Source organism: Pinus tabuliformis, chromosome 7 (assembly GCF_031772625.1).
Source record: "Pinus tabuliformis cultivar Carrire ecotype Pingquan chromosome 7, CPIR1, whole genome shotgun sequence".
Classification (NCBI taxonomy): domain Eukaryota; kingdom Viridiplantae; phylum Streptophyta; class Pinopsida; order Pinales; family Pinaceae; genus Pinus; species Pinus tabuliformis.
Genome location: NC_142293.1, coordinates 1,778,842,368 through 1,778,862,691, shown reverse-complemented (window position 1 = coordinate 1,778,862,691; position 20,324 = coordinate 1,778,842,368).

Genomic DNA, 20,324 nt, shown 5'->3' with positions numbered 1-20,324 from the left:
AAGAGCTGCGAAGATTGGAACAGGTTGTTCAAGGAGGTGTAGGTTGGGGAACATGTGTACTTGCACATCAAACCGAAGAAGAGCTCCTTACAAATTAGATCATGTGTCAAGATGGCACCACGGTTTTGTGGACCATTCAGTATTATTGAGAGGATTGGGTCAGTAGCCTATCAACTTGCATTGCCTTTGATAGTGAAATTCCATGATGTTTTCCATCTGTCATTGCTTTAGAAGTATGTTAGAGATGTTGATCTTGTAATTGGCTGGTCTTTATTGCAGGTGGAACCCGATGGAGCATTGCAACTGGAGCCTCATTGTATCTTTCAAAAAAGGGTTCTCATGCTCTTGAACCAAGCAATCAAGAAAGTTAAGTTGCAATAAAATCACTTTGGGCCCGATGAAGCTACATGGGAGATGGTGGATCAGATGTGGGATATGTATCCTTCCTTGTTTTTCGGTTGAGGCAAAGCAGTTTTGGTATGGTGTTTTGGGATATGTCTTGGTATAGGTTTTGGTATATGTTTTGGTGATGTTTCTACATATACATATGTATATGGATGTAAATACCGCCATGAACTACGTTATAAATCTCAAATAAGTGATATGGGTGCCATGTCATTATGATGTTATGTTTTCATGTTGGTTTTCTTCTCAGCAGGTTGATCATTGTAAATATTGCATCGAGCTAAGTTATAAAGCTCCAATGACAATATATTTTTCTTACAAAATTTTTGTGGTTATAGGTGTTGTTGAACACCGAGGACTATGTTCCCCTAAGGAGAAGGTTTTTGTAACAGCCCTAGTGAAAATTCCACGTAATAAAAGTTAATAAAGGAAAAAATATAACCACGGTTGATGGGACACTTACTCCAAGCTAAATGTTGGGCAAGGCATCCTAGTTTAGGTGTTCAATTGGTTACTAATGGCTAAGGAAATTGGAAATGAAATGGCTAAGTCTTTGGAAAGGAAAAAAAGCATTCTTGGAACATTTATTTATGAAAATAACGGAAATTAGGAGAAAAGGGAGGTGAAATGTCACAGGTTTCATGTGAGGAAAATGAACAAAAATAGTGGAAAATGAAGAAAATATAGGTCCCATTCATAAAATTTTTTCTGAGGATCAGTTGGTAACCTTTTGTTAGTTTAGTTTTGGAGCTCTCTCGTTATTCTTTCTATTTCATACTCTTGGATACATAGAGTTTTCTTAGAGCACTCTTGGAGGGTGTGGCATACTTGAATTTTTGGAGCAAGAATGCAAAGGAAGAGCAAGAAAGCAGAAGAGGACATCGGGTTCAGTAGCTACAATGGATTTTTCTTGTAGGTACCAATTTGCATGTATGTTTTCCTCACTTTCTTTGGCATGCATGCCATATTCATGTGGTTTGTTGGTTGTGATCTATCATTGGCATGGAGGATGGTCAAGATTGATAGTGGATTTCCTAGCCTTGCCATTTCTTATGTATCCATGGTGATTGTGGATTTGTTTTCCTTGTTTTGTTTTGTTTGGTTCTCATGTTTCCTTAGCTTGGTTTGAGTTATTATTCAAGGAATTCCTGGTTGGGCAAATGCTCTAAAAGCCCTGTAACAGCTTGGGTTGAGTTACTAGTCCTAGAAGCCTTGGTTGGACAAACACTTTGGAAACCCTAGGTGGGTTGAGTTACTAGTCCTGGAAGCCCTGGTTGGAAAAATGCTCTAGAGGCCCAGTAAAAGTTATGGGTTGAGTTACTAGTCCTGGAAGCCTTGGTTGGGACCAATCTGATGATGGTTTCGTGATGTCTGACCGTGAGGCAAAATCACTGTTTGATGGGTTGAGGTGGATGGAATCTGGAAGCCCTTAATGGTTTTGGATTGATGTGTTCTATGAGATCCCACATCCATGCTTGGAATATGGCACGGGGGTGAATGGTTGAAGAGAGATTTGGCTCAGCCATTCTATGGTCAGGTGGAATGTGGAAGTCCCATCTCGAGTTTGAATTTTGCATCATCAATATGAGGTTATTTCTCCTTGTAATTATATGAGTATCACACTGGTTGTATGTGGTTTATATGGCTTTGATTTCATTGGTATTTCTATTGTTATTGTGTTGGTTATATATATGTTTTATGGTAGTAGTTATTTATGGCTCTCATAATGTTTTTACTTGTAAATGAATGAACACGTATCTATGACCTAATGGATGAAATGGTAGTTGATGTGTCGAGGCATCAATGTTTCTTAGCGATTCTTAGCTAAGTATGAGACCCCTATGCTCAGATCTGTTATTTACACTTGTAGGTTACATATTCATGATATGTTCAACGAAATGCCTGTCATGGCTAGTAGGAGTCCAGTGAAGGTTTTATTCAAGTAATTGTAATTGTACTGTCATTTCTATGTTATTTTACTTTTTGAATATATCATTTAATTATGGGGAGTGACTTAGGCTCTGGGCCTGAAAAAGTGGCTCAAATCCCATGGACACTGGCATAGCACTGTGAAATGATTTGAATTTGAATATGAACACAACAAATTATAGATATAACCATAAACACAAAGATGCAGTAGAAATAACACTTCATTTCATTAATATCAAATACTGAAATACGCTTACAAGCATAATGGAAATAAGACTAGCTTGGGCGATGGTAGCTTATCTCTGAGAAGAGATGTGGCGGCTACATGTCTCTAAACTATGTTAAAATGAGGCTTAAGGGCCTCTTTATTATTGATAAACATGAGAAAACCCTAAACAACCAAAACCCTAACCCCAGGAAATGAAACACCAAGAGTTTATGGGCCTCGTTGGGGTTAGTTGGGCAACCAACTTCTCGGGGTCGTAACTTGGTCATATTATCTCCATTTGGCACGTACGATACCTTGTTGGAAAGGTCTCTCCGAGTACTACAAGTTTTGCTATAGGCCCCATAGGAGCCTATAGCGGACCTAGAAAAAATTCATTTAGGGGTTCAAAACTAATCTGGAAGTTCAGGACCCAAAAAACTACTAAAAATAGTAAATATTGAAATAAACAAGGAAACACTTGAACTCAGCTGGAGGTCTAGGTGGAATAGGTGGGTGGCCACCAATATCCTCTTGGATCATTCCTCCCCCCTTGGAAGAAATGGTCCCCATTGCATGCAGAGCTTCCATGAGGTGAGGAATATCTCATTGAACCTAGTCCCAGGTGAGCCACTTGCCTTGGTGCAAGAGTTGGCCAGCTTTCATAACCCGATATAGTTGGATCTTCTGTTGGCGAATGTTCTTGGCCTATGTGTCAATAATCTAATCAGTTATGTCTTGTTCGATGTAGTTTGGATTTAACTGTTTTGGTGTAAGTTGTTCTGCAATGTCTAATGTGTCTAGTAGTGACCAAAGGCTTTACCAGAATGTGCTCAGGAACCTGCTATCATGATCTAATGTAATGGTCTGCGGGATCCCAAAATGTACCCATACTCATTCAAAGAAGATTTTGGTAGTGTCTTTTGATGTGATACTCTTCTTGTAGGCTGCCAATATAGTCACCTTAGAAATTTTGTCCACGACCACAAGTACACAGTCATCACCATGTTTCATAGAAGGGAGGCTAGACATATAGTCCATGGAGATGGATTCTCATAGTTGGATGGGAGTAGGCAGAGGAGTGTATAGGTCTTTCTTCTTGATGGATAGCCAAGAAGTGCATGATCTGATATATTTCCCAACATCCAGTCGAAGTTTGGGTCAATAGAAGTACTTTTGTAGTACAGCCATAGTTTTCTCCGCCCCAAAGTGTCCTGTGATCCAACTGTAGTGTGCCTCCCAAATCAGTTTGGCATGCTCACTTCAAGGAACACAAATGTGGCCTGAGTAGCATAATAATGTCTTTTGAGGAACTTGCTTCCCGTCTACTAGCATCTAGTATGTGGAGGCAAAATCTAGATCATTTTTGTATAGTTGCGGCCATCCATAGGTCTCGTGACCGCAAGAGTTGAGACTAGTAGTAAGTGCTGCAACTAGGGGTCAGTTGAGGCATTTTGCAACATGATTGGTGTTACCCTTTTTATATTTAATGTCAAGTGGAATTGTTGCAGATAGGTAGACCACTTCAGATGACGATCATTCTGCAACTTCCCCTATGTCTGTATAAATTGAAGAGGTCAGTGATCGATGTGGATGGCCATCTCCTTCCCCAGAATGTAGTGCTTCCATTGTCGACAAGCCTGCACAATCGAATACATTTCTTTATCATAGGTGGGGTACTTCCAAATTGTATCGGAAAGTGTCTCACTATGATAGGCCACTGGATGCTCGTGTTAGGTGAGGGCTGCACCAACAGCATCGTCTAAGGTGTTTGTCCTAATTTCAAATGGCTGCTGCAGGTCTGACCATGTGAGTATCGGTGCAGAGTAGAGGCGGCGCTTCAACTCAACGAACGCCTTTTGTTGGGACTCAGATTAGGAAACTTTTAGTTTCACTATGTCCTTAGTAATCTGATTCAAAGGCCAAGTGATATGGGAGAATCCCAACACAAACCTCCGATAAAAATTTGCAAGGCCCAAAAAGTTGCGAAGCTCTGTTAGAGTGGTCAGGGCTAGCCAATCCTGAATGACTTGGATCTTGGTTGGGTCCACATGCGACACACTCATCTATGATATACCTCAAGTATTGGACCTGGTTCATGCTAGAGGTGCATTTCTCCAAGGGTTTGAAGGGCCTACCGAGTGTGTTGTAAGTATTATTCCCAACTCTTGTTGAAGATGAAGATGTCATCCACATAAACCACCACGAATGAGTTGGTGAAGGGCCACAAGATGTCATCCATTAGCCTCATAAAAGTAGCAGGGGAATTTTTCAACCCGAAGGGCATAACCAACCATTCAAAAAGGCCTTACTTGGATTTAAAGGCAGTCTTCCATATATCTGTGGGCTCTATTGGAACCTAGTGATAACTAGTTTTCAGATCGATCTTGCTGAAATATTTGGTCCCATTGAGTTGGTCCAGTAGATCATCAATCTGTGGGATTGGATACCTATTCCAAGCAGTGATTTTGTTTAATGCCCGATAATCAATGCAGAGCGTTTAGGTTCTGTCCTTCTTCTGTACCAGTACAATAGGGCTCCCATAAGGCGAGGAACTTGGACAGATGTTCCCTTTTTGCAGCAACCCTTGGATTTTCCACTTGATCTCTTCATTTTCCAAAATGGAGTGGCGATATATCTATTGGGTTGTGTTATATTCTTTCCACGACTAGCCCAAGTAGTTAACTGGGGGGGTTAGAAGGGGGACGGAGCCCCCCCTTTGTTGCACCGATTACATAGCCGGGGGGAGTCATAGGGGGTTTGAGGGGTGTAGGTAACCCCACTCTATGGGGTCACAGGGGATTTGAGGGGTGCAGGTAACCCCACTCTATGGGGTCACAGGGGGTTTGAGGGGTGCAGGTAATCCCACTCTATGCGGACCTACCTATGGTTTTGTGCATGTTTTTCGCACATGGTTTTGGATGCGATGGTTTTCGGTTCATGGTTTTGGACGCGATGGTTTTCGGTCCATGGTGTTGGATTCTTCGGCATGTATAAATATGTATTGTAACATTGAAAGGAACATAATGAAAAATCAAGTTGGTAGTTCCGGTTTTGGGATCCAAGGAAAATCTCTGTGTATTTTTGTTTTATGTGTTATGCTCTCGCATTGTTTATTTTATGTGTTTTAGAATTCATATGCAAGTAATTTCTGTACGGGGTTAAAACCTACATTTGGTATCAGAGTTTTTTTGGCTTCAAGGGGATGCCTTTACTGCTAAGGGGTTTCACTTGGGCCTATGGTAGACCCTGTTCAGTGGGATATCTATGGGATTGATTCTGGTGGTGAAAGAAGATGGCAAGTAGTGGAAAGATAGAGATCGAGAAATTTAATGGTCAAAGTTTTGAGTTATGGAAACTCAAGATGGAGGATCTGTTGGTGGATAAAGATCAGTGGATCGCGGTAGATCGAGGTACTAAACCAACGAGAGTGTTCGATGAAGAATAGAAGAAGTTGAATCTGAAGGCAAAGAGCACAATACGATTGTGTGTCTCAGATTCAATATTGCTTAATGTATCAGGGGAAGCTATGGCGAAGGCTTTGTGGGACAAGTTAGGGACTTTATACCAAGCTAAGTCTCTAGTGAATAAACTGTTCCTACCAAAAAAGTTCTATAACCTAAGGATGAAAGATAGGACTCGGTGATAGAGCATATGAACACATTTAATACTGTGGTAAGTCAGTTATCATCTGTTGATATCAAAATTTCAGATGAAGATAAGTGCATCAGTTTGTTGTGTTCTCTATTAGATTCATGGGATAGTATGGTTATTGCAATAGGTAGAAATGCAACTACCTTGCATTTTGATAAAATAGTCTCATCCTTGCTAACGGAGGAGATGCGACGGAAAAATATGGAGAGCTAGAATGGTGATGCCTTGTCTGTACGAGGATGGTCCCAAAATAGAAACAAAAATAAGTCATCGAGTGGGAGATCTAAATCTCCAGGAAAACTTGTATAGGTGGTGTGTTGGAAATGTGGAAAGGAAGGGCACTATAAAAGGGACTGTAAATCTAAAGCTCTTGATAAAGAAAAGGGATCTAATGATGCTCCTTCTATAGAGGCAAAAGCCACCTCAGATGAGGCATGGTTGATTGACTCGGGTGCATCCTTTCACTTCACTCCCCATAGAGAGTGGTTCTACAAGTATGAGAAATATGATGGTGGTGATGTCTCCTTATGCAATGTTGAGAAGGTTAGAATCATTGGTCGCAGAAACATAAAGTTGAAGTTACAAGGTGGAAGGGTTAGAACACTTCTGGGTGTTCTGCATATTCTTGCATTGGCCAGAAATATGATTTCTGTAAGCAAGCTAGATGATGCAGGTGTAAAAACATTGTTCGAGAAGGATACCTACAAGATGGTTCGGGGGGCACTGGAATTGATGCGGGGAGTTCGAATTGGAACTCTATACAAGCTGCAAGGTAGAACTATAGTTGATGGGTGCAACATTTCTGTGGTTCCTGAAAGTGGAGCAGAAAATCTAGTGGTCTCTGGAGAGAAGACCATGTTGTGGCATCAAAGGCTTGGACATATTGGAGAGAACGACCTTCAAATAGTTCATGGTAAAGGTATGGTAGAAGGTATGAGTAATAGCTCTCTGGATTTTAATTTCAATGAAAATTGTGTATAAGGGAAGCAAAATTGAGTGAGTTTTCCCTCTAGTGGTAAGAGGGCGAAATAGATATTAGAACTTGTACACAATGATGTATTTGGACCTGTGAAGGTTCCATCACTAGGTAAGTTTGTGTACTATGTATCATTTATAGATGATTTCTCAAGGAATATATGGATATATTTCCTTAAGAAGAAAATTGAAGTCTTTGACAGATTTAAAGAATTTAAGGCTCTGGTGGAAAATCAGACAAAGAAGAAGATAAAGGTGTTGAGGACAGATAACAGTGGAGAGTTTTGCAGCAAGGAAATTGAATAATTCTGTAAGGACTGTGGTATAACACGGCAGAAAACTACTCCATACACACCTGAGCAAAATGGAGTTGCAGAAAGAATGAACAAGATGTTGATGGAAAGGGAAAGAAGCATGCTTAGTGGTGTCGGGTTAGAATAGGAATTTTGGGCAGAGGCGGTGGAGACATCATGTCACCTGGTCAACAGTTCACCTTCATCAGGGTTGGAGGATAAGACTCCATAAGAGGTATGAACTGGTACGAAACCCCCTCTTTCACATCTAAGGGTATTTGGATGTGATGCATATGTACATGTTCCAAAGGAGAAATGAACCAAGTTGGATAGCAAGTCTGAAAAGTGCATCTTTATTGGGTATAAGGATGGTTTAAAGGGTTATAAGCTTTGGAACCCAATAACAAGGAAGGCTATGTACAACCAAGATGTGGTGTTTAGAGAGGTGAAAGATGTTATTAAACATGAATTCCAACCAGAGGAACCTGAGAAGATAGAGTTTGAGCTAAAGGAGGAAGAATCAGACTCTACAGTAGAGGAGGAATTAGAAGATGATGAGCCACAAACTCCAGGTGTGAGAAGATCAGTTCGAGAAATAAGGCATCCATAAAGGTATAGTCCATCTGCTTTCTGTTCAAATTTTGCTTTATCTATTACTGATGATGATCCTAGAATTGTGAAGGAAGCAGTAGATTCAGAGGATGGAAAACTCTGGAAAGAGGCCAAGGTTGATGAAATGGCATCTTTGCACAAAAATGAGTCTTGGGATCTCGTGGAGTTGCCGACTGGAAGGAAACCCATTGGCATCAAATGGGTGTTCAAGAAGAAGACAAATGCAGAAGGAAAGGTGGAGAAATACAAAGCTTAGTTGGTGGCAAAAGGTTATTCCCAGGTGTGGGAAATTGATTTTGGTGATATTTTTTCTCCTGTTGCCAAGGTAACTTCTATTACTTTTATCTGTTGCTGCTGCTTTTGATTTTGAGGTAGAACAGATGGATGTGAAGAACACATTTCTTCATGGGGATCTAGAAGAGGAGATCTACATGAAGCAACCTGAAGGCTTTGTGGTGAAGGGTAAGAATGAACTGGTATGCAAGTTAAAAAAGTCCCTGTATGGGTTAAAATAATCACCAAGAATGTGGTATCAGAAATTTGATACATTTATACGGGGACTTGGCTTCACGAGAAGCAAAGCAGATCACTGTGTGTATTTTAAATTATTTGGTGATCGCGTTATTTATCTGGTATTGTATGTGGATGATATGTTGCTGGTTGGAAATGACAAAGAAATTATCCAGGATTTAAAGAGCCATTTGTCCTCCAAATTTGACATGAAAGATATTGGTGCTGCAAACTATATTTTGGGCATGGAAATTGAAAGAGATCGGACAAAGAGGAAGCTTTGGTTAAACTAGAGGAAGTATGTCGAGACAATACTGCAGAGGTTTAATATGTAGGATAGTAAACTAGTGAAGGTTCCTATTCCTTTAGCTGTAAAGTTATCTGTTGAACAGTGTCCTACGACACAAGAAGAGGAAGAGGACATGTCCCATATTCCATATGCAAATGCAGTCAGTAGCCTAATGTATGTGATGGTCTATACTAGACTAGACATTGCACATGTAGTGGGAGTATTGAGCAGGTTTGTGTCAATAACAGGAAAGGAGCATTGGACAACAATGAAGCGGGTTTTCAGGTATTTGCATGGCATTAGTGATTATGGTTTGTGCTACCAAGGAAGACCATGATTGGATAGAGTGTTGGATATTCGTGGCTTTGTTGATGCAGACTGGTCTGGAGATCTGGATCAGAGAAGATCTAGAAGTGGGTATGTGTTTAACCTATTTGGAGGTGTAGTTAGTTAGATGAGTAAGAAACAATCTATAGTGGTATTATCAACTACAGAGGCAGAATACATGGCAACCATTCATGCAAGTAAGGTAGCAGTTTGGTTGCAGAGATTGTGTTCAAGTATGCGGTTAGTATAGGGAGCTATAAGGATAGACTGTGACAGTCAAAGTGTAATTTTCTTGGCAAAGAACCTTGCATATCATTCAAAGACAAAGCACATTGATGTTCAGTATCACTTTGTGAGGGATATGATAGAAGACAAAAAGGTGTTGCTAGTAAAGGTGGATACTTTGAACAATATTGCAGATGTGTTGACAAAACCTATGAGCTTTGAGAAGTTCTCTTGGTGTAGAGAAACAATGGGCATTGCAGGGTTAGATCAATGACTAAGCTCTCTTTTGGCCCCCTGTGGAAAGAAATCAACAAGTGGGAGAATGTTGGTTTGTGTTATATTCTTTCCACGACTAGCCCACATAGTTGACTAGGGGTTAGAAGGGGGGCGAAGCGCCCCCTTTGTTGCGCCGATTGCATAGCAGGGGGAGTCATAGGGGGTTTGAGGGGTGCAGGTAACCCCACTCTATGGGGTCTAGGGCAGTGCCCTGGAAAATTTTGTTTCTGGACTCTATATTAGGTTGGGCGGACCTACCTATGGTTTTGTGCATTTTTTTCGCACATGGTTTTGGATGCAATGGTTTTCGGTTCATGGTTTTGGACGTAATAGTTTTCGGTCCATGGTATTGGATTCTTTGGCATGTATAAAGATGTATTGCAACATTGAAAGGAACATAATGAAAAATCAAGCTGGTAGTCCCGGTTTTTGGATTCAGGGAAAATCTCTTTGTATATGTGTTTTATGTGTTATGCTCTTGTATTGTTTATTTTCTCTATTTTAGAATTCGTATGCTGGTAATTTTTTTACGGGGTTAAAATCTAGAAATCAACCCGTTGGGAAAAGGTGCTCCACAGAGTCAAATCAATTGAATGCTTGACCTGACAATGCAAGGATACCCCTGTGGGTGAGGAGAAGATGTCCCTGTTGTTGTGGGGAAAAGTATCCGATGCGGATGACCCTATCCCTACTCTAAAGGTGACAGTCTTTAGCAACAACTGAAAGTAAAGCTTTGATGTTTTCCTTTATGAAAGTACAGAGAGAGGTAAGAAATGATCAACCAACCTGGTATCCTTCGCTTAGTCGATCTTGATCCTCTCTCTTTGTCTCCTGTTCCCAGCTCCTTGCTCTCTTTGCCGGTCCAGCTACACACCAGATCCTGCACAAAACAAGAGAGGAAACTACAAGATACATGTACTCATAACTGATGCATGGATTAGAGTGAATCAAATATACATGTAAATACAATACATCAATGCAATACAAGTATATAGGAGAACATGCAAAACTTTATTGATAGAAGTAACAGGGTTCTGAGAAGGTTACAACCAATGATGGCTCCAATCCAGCAGCACCTCCCCAGCAGCAAGAACTCTCCTCTTCACCTCTAGTAAAACAATCACCCAATAGCTCTAACTATAATCCAACAGCACCTCCTTGCTTTACACAAAATTCCAGCCTCCTTAGACCTCATAGAAGAGCTCTATATATAGGAGAGAAGAAGAGAGGATGAGTCAGCTTGAGGCTGGCATAGAGCTGACTAGTGTCCTCTCCCTCTTCAGTTAATCTTCAGTTCTTGAGTCCACTTGGAGATCCTTGCTTACACATGGTGATCAAGTACCTCTTACTCATCACAGGGCGAATCTCATGAACCAAGTGTCAGTTTGGAAGCTTCCTGGGCAGTTGACACCTTGCAGAATGACTGTGCCACTTGGCCAATCTCGCCCAGCGCAGGTAGCCTTCATTAGATTTGACTTCCAGCACAGGTACAAAGAGGAGCAGTTGACATTCAGCGCAGTTGCTCAGTTAAGTAGCTGACATGATCCAAAATAAGCCTGTTTTGAAGTGTTTTCAGGTGGAGAACTGATTGGAAGTGCTGTTGTTTGATGACCTTGTTCTTTTAGGGGTAAGAACAACATGTTTAGGGACTGAGGATCCCTGTAATTATTGACATTCCATGCTCCATGATGCGAGGCACAAAAATGTCTATAACAGTTGCCCCCTAAAGTATGAGGTCGTTTATCGGGTGAAATGCTTTATCTAGAGGATCCGAAGTTCGTTCCAGTGCTGAGGAGAGTGCCCTGTAATACAATACAATACAATACATTATTTTTCATTCATCATTATTATCATGATCTAGCTGAGGCGGGCATTCCCATGCTCAGCTTTTTATAAATACATTTTGGTACATATGACAGACGATCGTCTGAAGATAGACTGATAATTTTCTGCTGAAATTATCATCCTTTGAGTAGGATGATCATCTGTGCAATGATGTACATGGAAAATGCTTTTATATTTCCTGAATATATATCGCAGCCCGGATGGATGAAACTAGATCCGGGGTCTTCAAACTCGTTCGATCTTCACTCTAAGTACAAGTCGATCCATGTGAGAATTGCGCTGAAGTCGAACATGGAAAGACATCGCTTGATTACCGGTCAATAATGTAAACCGTTAACAAGCGCGAGAGGAATCACCCATAATGACGATGACCCTCAAGGTACTGAAGTCAAATCTAATGAAGGCTACTCATCACAGGGCGAATCTCATGAACCAAGTGTCAGTTTGGAAGCTTCCTGGGCAGTTGACACCTTGCAGAATGACTGTGCCACTTGGCCAATCTCGCCCAGCGCAGGTAGCCTTCATTAGATTTGACTTCCAGCGCAGGTACAAAGAGGAGCAGTTGACATTCAGCGCAGTTGCTCAGTTAAGCAGCTGACATGATCCAAAATAAGCCTGTTTTGAAGTGTTTTCAGGTGGAGAACTGATTGGAAGTGCTGTTGTTTGATGACCTTGTTCTTTTAGGGGTAAGAACAACATGTTTAGGGACTGAGGATCCCTGTAATTATTGACATTCCATGCTCCATGATGCGAGGCACAAAAATGTCTATAACAGTTGCCCCCTAAAGTATGAGGCCGTTTATCGGGTGAAATGCTTTATCTAGAGGATCCGAAGTTCGTTCCAGTGCTGAGGAGAGTGCCCTGTAATACAATACAATACAATACATTATTTTTCATTCATCATTATTCTCATGATCTAGCTGAGGCGGGCATTCCCATGCTCAGCTTTTTATAAATACATTTTGGTACATATGACAGACGATCGTCTGAAGATAGACTGATAATTTTCTGCTGAAATTATCATCCTTTGAGTAGGATGATCATCTGTGCAATGATGTACATGGAAAATGCTTTTATATTTCCTGAATATATATCGCAGCCCGGATGGATGAAACTAGATCCGGGGTCTTCAAACTCGTTCGATCTTCACTCTAAGTACAAGTCGATCCATGTGAGAATTGCGCTGAAGTCGAACATGGAAAGACATCGCTTGATTACCGGTCAATAATGTAAACCGTTAACAAGCGCGAGAGGAATCACCAATAATGACGATGACCCTCAAGGTACTGCAGTACAATTCACGTGGCGTGAATAAAGGACTTGGCGTCGAACGCCACGCAAAATCTTCTGGTCGAAGGTCATTGATGTATACCTGTCGCCGGAAGTGAGAAACTTGCCATTGAGGCATGCAAGCTTCAAAGTACTGATGGGGGTGTTCCTAGATCAACTTCTTGGATAATGAGCTGAAGTCGACAAGAAGCGATCCGTCAAAGGAGGGCCTTAATGAATCCCACATCAATGACACGGAACGGAGCTAATGACTTTAGTGGAGGTGAAAACAAATTGTGACATATGATTCAGGGTGGCGATCATGAATGGATGAAGGATAATGTATGGTAGTGGATGGGACACGGTTGACACTTTCAGAATGACCCCTCTTGAACATATAACGACACTGATGCGATGGATCGGTAGCATTACCCCAAACATGGATGGTGTGGCGAGGACCATGGTGATAGGACCGGTGAATGAAACAACCCAACCCGATGTGATACGGAGGAAAAGTGTCATGTTCAAGAGTGACTTGCTACCATTAAACTTTGAATGTTCTCCCAATTTTTCCCCAGTCATTTCTGACCAGTACCTCTTTATTTTTGTCAAGCTTGAGGAGGATAACATATGCTTGTTCTATAACCTGCCCTTCGGGCAAGCCCATCGCTATGATTTAACGAGCCTAGCGATAGGGAAACTCGTTCTCGTCTAAAGACAAGTTTGTCGCTATTTAATCATTTTAACGAGTCTAACGACAAGGAAAACTCGGTCCTTTCATTTTTAGAGAGTCTGAAAGGTACAGAAAGTCAACTCCATGATTCCTTTTTCGTCAGCAAATCCCTTAAGTCCGAAAAAGTATAAAACAATACAGAAGGGATGGCTGTTCGGTACTTTTAACGAGCCGAACAAGACAAGCGCTCGATCCTTTTGTGCAATAATCCCTCAGGTCCAAAAAGATTAAAATTTAGAGGAGGGATAGCGTTCCAGTCATTTAATGAACTGGAAGGCCAAAACTCGGCAAACTTTTCATATTTTACGAGTCAGTGAAAAGAGCTGAAAGAAGACTCGTCTTTTGAGGAACGAGTGATAAACAGGGATAGCTACAGATTCCAGGTACAGGTTGGAATTTTCCAATCACGGCAGTGTCGCAAGGATGGCTAGGTGAAATCACTCTTCGCAGCTGTTTCTCAAAAGAGGTAAACACACAAATGGAAGTGAATGATCGGCCAAATGAACAGTGGAGGTGATGGATGAAAACACGATCCAGGTTCTTATGGCTAATGAATTTACGATCTCAAAAGGTTATTTACCGGTTCATTTTTTCCATGAGCTTGAACTCTGAGGGAAACTTTTGCTCACACTTTTCTATTTTTTAACGAGCATAAATTCAGTCCTAAAACTGCTCGGATTTGCGTTTATTTTTTAACGAGCATGAACTATATGCTAAAACTGCTCGATATACCAGTCATATGAAGAACGCCTCTTGTAAGGACCAATTTTTATAGAGCTTATGCCTTACCACAGCTGTGCTCACTTTTAGCAAATTTTACTTTTGCCCCACAGGCTTTCTTTCATGCAAGTTTGGACACGGCTAATCTTAAAACCAGATAAATAACCGCCCCTAGCTTGCACTCCAGAAAGTTTGCATGCCCCCAGGTATAGGATAGAATTTCGAGGCTGCCCCTCCTCTCCCCTACTTCTGCTTTTCTTTGGGTGTTCACATTTATTTGTCATCTTGCTAATCTAATGCTAACGATACTTGTCTTCTCGTTATTTTAAGGGGTCTTACGCAGTACTCAGGCTTCCCGTCGGCCCACTTTTAACAAACAGCTATTTATGACAATAGAAGAACACTATTCAAAGATAAAACATTGGTATTATTGAGGGAGGCTTGCCTCTTTCTTATTATTCCAAAGACGGTTCGATTTGCTGCCACAGATCAATCTCTTTCTTCGGCGGTGCCTATCATTGGGTTGTCCTAAGATGGTTACCCTCTGTCACAACAATACGGTCTCCTTCTTAGTAGACTGCCCCTGCTTATCCTTCAAAACATATGTTTCGATGGGCGAGGCTTGAATTTAAAGATGGTGACTACTTGTTGTAATAAGGGAATTCCTACTTGGGCATTGCCCACTTTTTTAGACAAAGGTGAATGATTCCCAAACACATAACTTTAACAAAAGATCATTATTCCAGAACAACCCCACTTCCTACGGACGGGGTATGGACTAGTCATGTTCTTCTGCGGAAATTCTGTCTTATACCCGGAGTTTCTTCTGCCCGAAGCAGACCAGGGTGCATGCCCCCTGGGTCCTAGTCTTTCTTTCCGAATCACTCGCGCTCATCGGGAAGGAGGACCGGGGGCGGAGGCGAATCTTGAGTGAACAGACCATTTAGGATTGGTATTTGACTATTTGCGATGCGAGATCTCGGAAATGAAAGTTGGTCTACGAGCTTGACCACCTTTCTTTCATGTGGAAAACACATTACTCTAAAGAGTGAGGAGACTATCGCTCCCATGCAATAAATATAGTCGCGTCCAAGGAGTAGGTTATAATCCAAGGGTCCTTGAACTACCAACACGTTCATCCTGACGGTCTTCCCTTTCAATGTAACAGGTACATCGGGGAAGATCCCTAATGGTCGACTGGTTCCTTTATCAAAACCTGAGAGATTTCTCAACTCAGGTAAAAGCGCCGGGGAACCCAGTGCTTTCCAAGCAACAGAGGAAAGGATACTCACAGACGCCCCTTCATCAATGATAGTACCTGCCATAATCATTCTATAGATCTGGACAATGATTCTGAATGGTACACTGGCTGGTAACCGGGGTCTGCCTAGTTGATTCCAATCAAAGGATACAACCAGGTTGCTTGGCGGTGGGACCGAATATACGGCCGGATACGACTCTGATGACGTTCCTTCCTGCGATAAAGGAATGGGCGCATTGCCCTGATGCTCATCGGAGTCGGTGCTGATGAAAAGAACTTGGATGGTGTCATCCTTGTTCTCATCAGTGAGGGTGTCGCATGAAGACGACTCTTCGGCGACGGTGTCATTTGAAGACGGGTCTTCAATGACGGGGTCATTGGACGATGGAACCTCTGAAGGAAGAACCGGGCCAACTGCCGTATCGACCTTTAGACTTTCGTCTAGTCTAGATTCAGTAGGTTCATTCTCAATGACTGACACTTCAGCTGACCACTTGAGTGGTTCAACCGGATTTTCAACTATCGAGGGATTAGGCGCGAGTTTTTGATATCCAGGTGGAAGTCGCACCGGTGACACCGGGCGATTTTCCAAAACTCTCTTGGCCTCATCTAAGAATGGACATTTGTGGATGGCATGATGACCTTCACACAATAGACAGGGTGATCTTGGTCCCCTTCTTCGTCCTTCACTCTCGCTAGTTGACGGAATGCAATCAACTTGACAACCAGAGGTTGATGCTACCGGATTGTGCAACCTTGGGGACCAGTCCCTTAGTATCCGGGGAATACAAGGACAATCACGATGGAAATGGATCCCTTTGCAAATGACACATGGCGATTTAGGCCCGGTCGGTGCTGTGTGTGGGTTTTTGTCAGCTTTCTTCTTCTTGCCCCCAGTCGCCTTCGCCAGAGGCTCCTTCTGCTTCTTTTCTTTCTTCTTCTTTTCCTTCTTCTCCTTGGGAGGCTGACTTTTGTCGGCTCTACCTTGCGAAGATGAAGGATCAGAGGAAGTATCATAAGAAGTGGAAGGCTAGTGGGTAGTTCTAGATTGTTCTGACTGTTGATTCGACTGCTCAGGATTAGTGGCGATCTGGACTACATTAGTTGAAAAGAGCCATACAGGGAGACCAATTGTCAATCCTGGAAGAGACAATGTAGCCATATGAGGCGCACCAACATCTCCCCAAGAGGAGAAGGGATTTGGACTTCCGCCAAGGTTACTTCCTTGGTTGGTGGGCTCCATACTTTTCAACTGAAAGATCAACGTGGGAATAACAGGTGATTATGTTCCGCTTTAAAATAAATTTTATTAACGACGCTTTTAGACACAAACTTGCTTTTTCATGTTTTAAGAGTCGAGAAAAAGCTAAAGATGACTCTAGTCGCCTTCGATGTATTAACGAGCCCGAAGTGACAAATGCTCGGTTGGACTTTTTCAGTTATAGAGTTTGAAAAAGGCCAAAAGAAACTGCTCTGGAGATCTAGGCAGAGGGTGTGCCAAACCTTTCGCGAAACCACAGAATACGTTTTACGGTACGGGTGGTCGATCTTCGTGAATGCTGTGTTCACTGCATCGCGATCAGTAGGGCGGCCGACACGGTTTCCTAAGGATAAAGGATAAAAACCTATAGGGGTCTCCCAATATACGCGACGGTACGCGGGAGCTCAAGTCCGTGTTAGTGCCACCGACTCTCAGGAGGAATCACCCACCTTCGTAGAGATCGACAGTCACTATGTTTAACGACGCCGGAACACGTCTCTACCTAGACCTCTAGATGTTTGCATTAAATTCCAAAGCGTTGTTATGTAAATTGAGTTTATTTTAATGTTAATCTTTCTTAACAGTTTGCCTTTCAGGTTCGCCACGAGATGTATATATACAACTTCCTATATGCAATCTAAGAATGAGAAGCAAATCTTTTCAATCTTTCAACTTTGAAAACCTTAATCTACTTGAGGGAAAAGAAGGACACAACTTTTTCCACAGATCAAAGAACACACACTAAAATGCACATCTTCTTAAATCGTCAAGCATACAGTCAAATGCAAAATGCACAATGCATGTATTTCTTTTCGTTATCCTTAATGTTGATGCTAGACAAAAAGGAAACTGTTGTATAATTTTGAATCTAATTTCAAGTAGAAATAAACAAGCTTGTCCACAATCAAAAAGACACCTTATGATAGACTTGTTTAAAAACACAGGAAATGTCTAGATTCAAACCATGAAATGAAAAGCAAACAAACTCAAACAGCCATGAACAGTAATGAAACTAGCTCTTAAGATCTCAAAGACACTTTTACAGTTCAGGATCTAAGAGCTCACAGCTATACTGGTTCGCTTTTCACAATGGGAAACTGTAACTGCAACAAGAAATACTGAAAGAACATTCACAGTTTCATCACACAACTGAGGCGGAATAATGTCAAGGAGAAGTGGCTTACAGCAAGTACAATAACCAGCAAGCAATCAGCCAAAAACAAGTGCAAACAGGGCCAAGACACAATAGGAAGACTGAGCAAGACAAGGGCTAACTGGACCAGCGCAGGTTCTAGTCTGCCAATTTCACTCTCAGCGCAGTTCCCGAAGGGAGTACCTGCGCTGTAATGCAGACTGCCTGTGTACAGCCTGCACTGACTCACGAGAGTTTCGTCTACAAAGAATTCCGGGTCATAAAAAGCTCAAAAATGCACTGTTTTTGATGAAATAAAAAGCTATAGGTCAAGTACAGGGTAAGGGATGATCAAGAGGATGAAGATCTATCACAAAGAGTAAAGAGTCTTTTGTAGATAGGCTCTTCAAATCTTGAATTTGCTCAGCAAATGAGCAAGAGTAGCAGTCCCTCTACTTCGCTTTTGATATAGTCAAAAGCTTTTCGATTTGGTACTCTTTTCTTCAAGAAATGAATAGCAAAATACTACAAATGCCAACAAGATACTAGGCTCCCCAGTGGAGTCGCCAGTTTGTTGTGGGGAAAAGTATCCGATGCGGATGACCCTATCCCTACTCTAAAGGTGACAGTCTTTAGCAACAACTGAAAGTAAAGCTTTGATGTTTTCCTTTATGAAAGTACAGAGAGAGGTAAGAAATGATCAACCAACCTGGTATCCTTCGCTTAGTCGATCTTGATCCTCTCTCTTTGTCTCCTGTTCCCAGCTCCTTGCTCTCTTTGCCGGTCCAGCTACACACCAGATCCTGCACAAAACAAGAGAGGAAACTACAAGATACATGTACTCATAACTGATGCATGGATTAGAGTGAATCAAATATACATGTAAATACAATACATCAATGCAATACAAGTATATAGGAGAACATGCAAAACTTTATTGATAGAAGTAACAGGGTTCTGAGAAGGTTACAACCAATGATGGCTCCAATCCAGCAGCACCTCCCCAGCAGCAAGAACTCTCCTCTTCACCTCTAGTAAAACAATCATCCAATAGCTCTAACTGTAATCCAACAGCACCTCTTTGCTTTACACAAAATTCCAGCCTCCTTAGACCTCATAGAAGAGCTCTATATATAGGAGAGAAGAAGAGAGGATGAGTCAGCTTGAGGCTGGCATAGAGCTGACTAGTGTCCTCTCCCTCTTCAGTTAATCTTCAGTTCTTGAGTCCACTTGGAGATCCTTGCTTACACATGGTGATCAAGTACCTCTTACTCATCACAGGGCGAATCTCATGAACCAAGTGTCAGTTTGGAAACTTCCTGGGCAGTTGACACCTTGCAGAATGACTGTGCCACTTGGCCAATCTCGCCCAGCGCAGGTAGCCTTCATTAGATTTGACTTCCAGCGCAGGTACAAAGAGGAGCAGTTGACATTCAGCGCAGTTGCTCAGTTAAGCAGCTGACATGATCCAAAATAAGCCTGTTTTGAAGTGTTTTCAGGTGGAGAACTGATTGGAAGTGCTGTTGTTTGATGACCTTGTTCTTTTAGGGGTAAGAACAACATGTTTAGGGACTGAGGATCCCTGTAATTATTGACATTCCATGCTCCATGATGCGAGGCACAAAAATGTCTATAACACCTGTATTCTTCCATGACCACATCCACCTACTTCTGCTACTTGGAGTAACCCTTCCCAGGGTCCATGGATGTGGCTACGACCTTCCCCTTACTTTGAGAGTGAATCTATGAGTGGAATAGACACTCCCGCTCCTCTAGATCTTGGTGGTGGCCCCAGTGCACAATGATCCGCATAAATGATTTGCTTCCCTTTTTCATTCCCCTAGTTGAGTTCTGACTTAGAGTCAGAACATGCGTTGGACTCAGAAGCCTTCAACTCGACCACCAATGATGGTTTGGCCTCACACTCACTTGTGTTGTGAATGGAGATTTTCTGGAACTCACACCACTTTTCTGTGTCCTTCTTTGTCTTCATGGTGTTTCTCTTTTCTTACGGCTTCAACAGGTTATCCTAGGTCCCCCCGCCTTGGCTTTGCCCTTTTCTCTGTGGTTTGGGGGTGTCTTTCCCTTGCTTCGGATTCACAAATCCCAAGTATAGCTTTTTTTGTTTAAACTTTTGCTCAATATTGATAGCATATTGGTACACCGTGCCAAGCGAGGAGATGTCCAGGAACTCCATCTCATTTTGGATGTACCTATGTAGGCAGTCACAATACTTGAGTACCAAATGTTTCTCAGAATCCTTGATACCCAAGTTTTTGCGAAGGGTATGAAAAACATTGGTAAACTCTAGCACGTCTTGGTCCCTTCCATGTCGCAATGTGGTCCACTTTATGTATTATCCTCATAGCTCCCAATAGGGTAATACTGCTCCTTGATGGCATC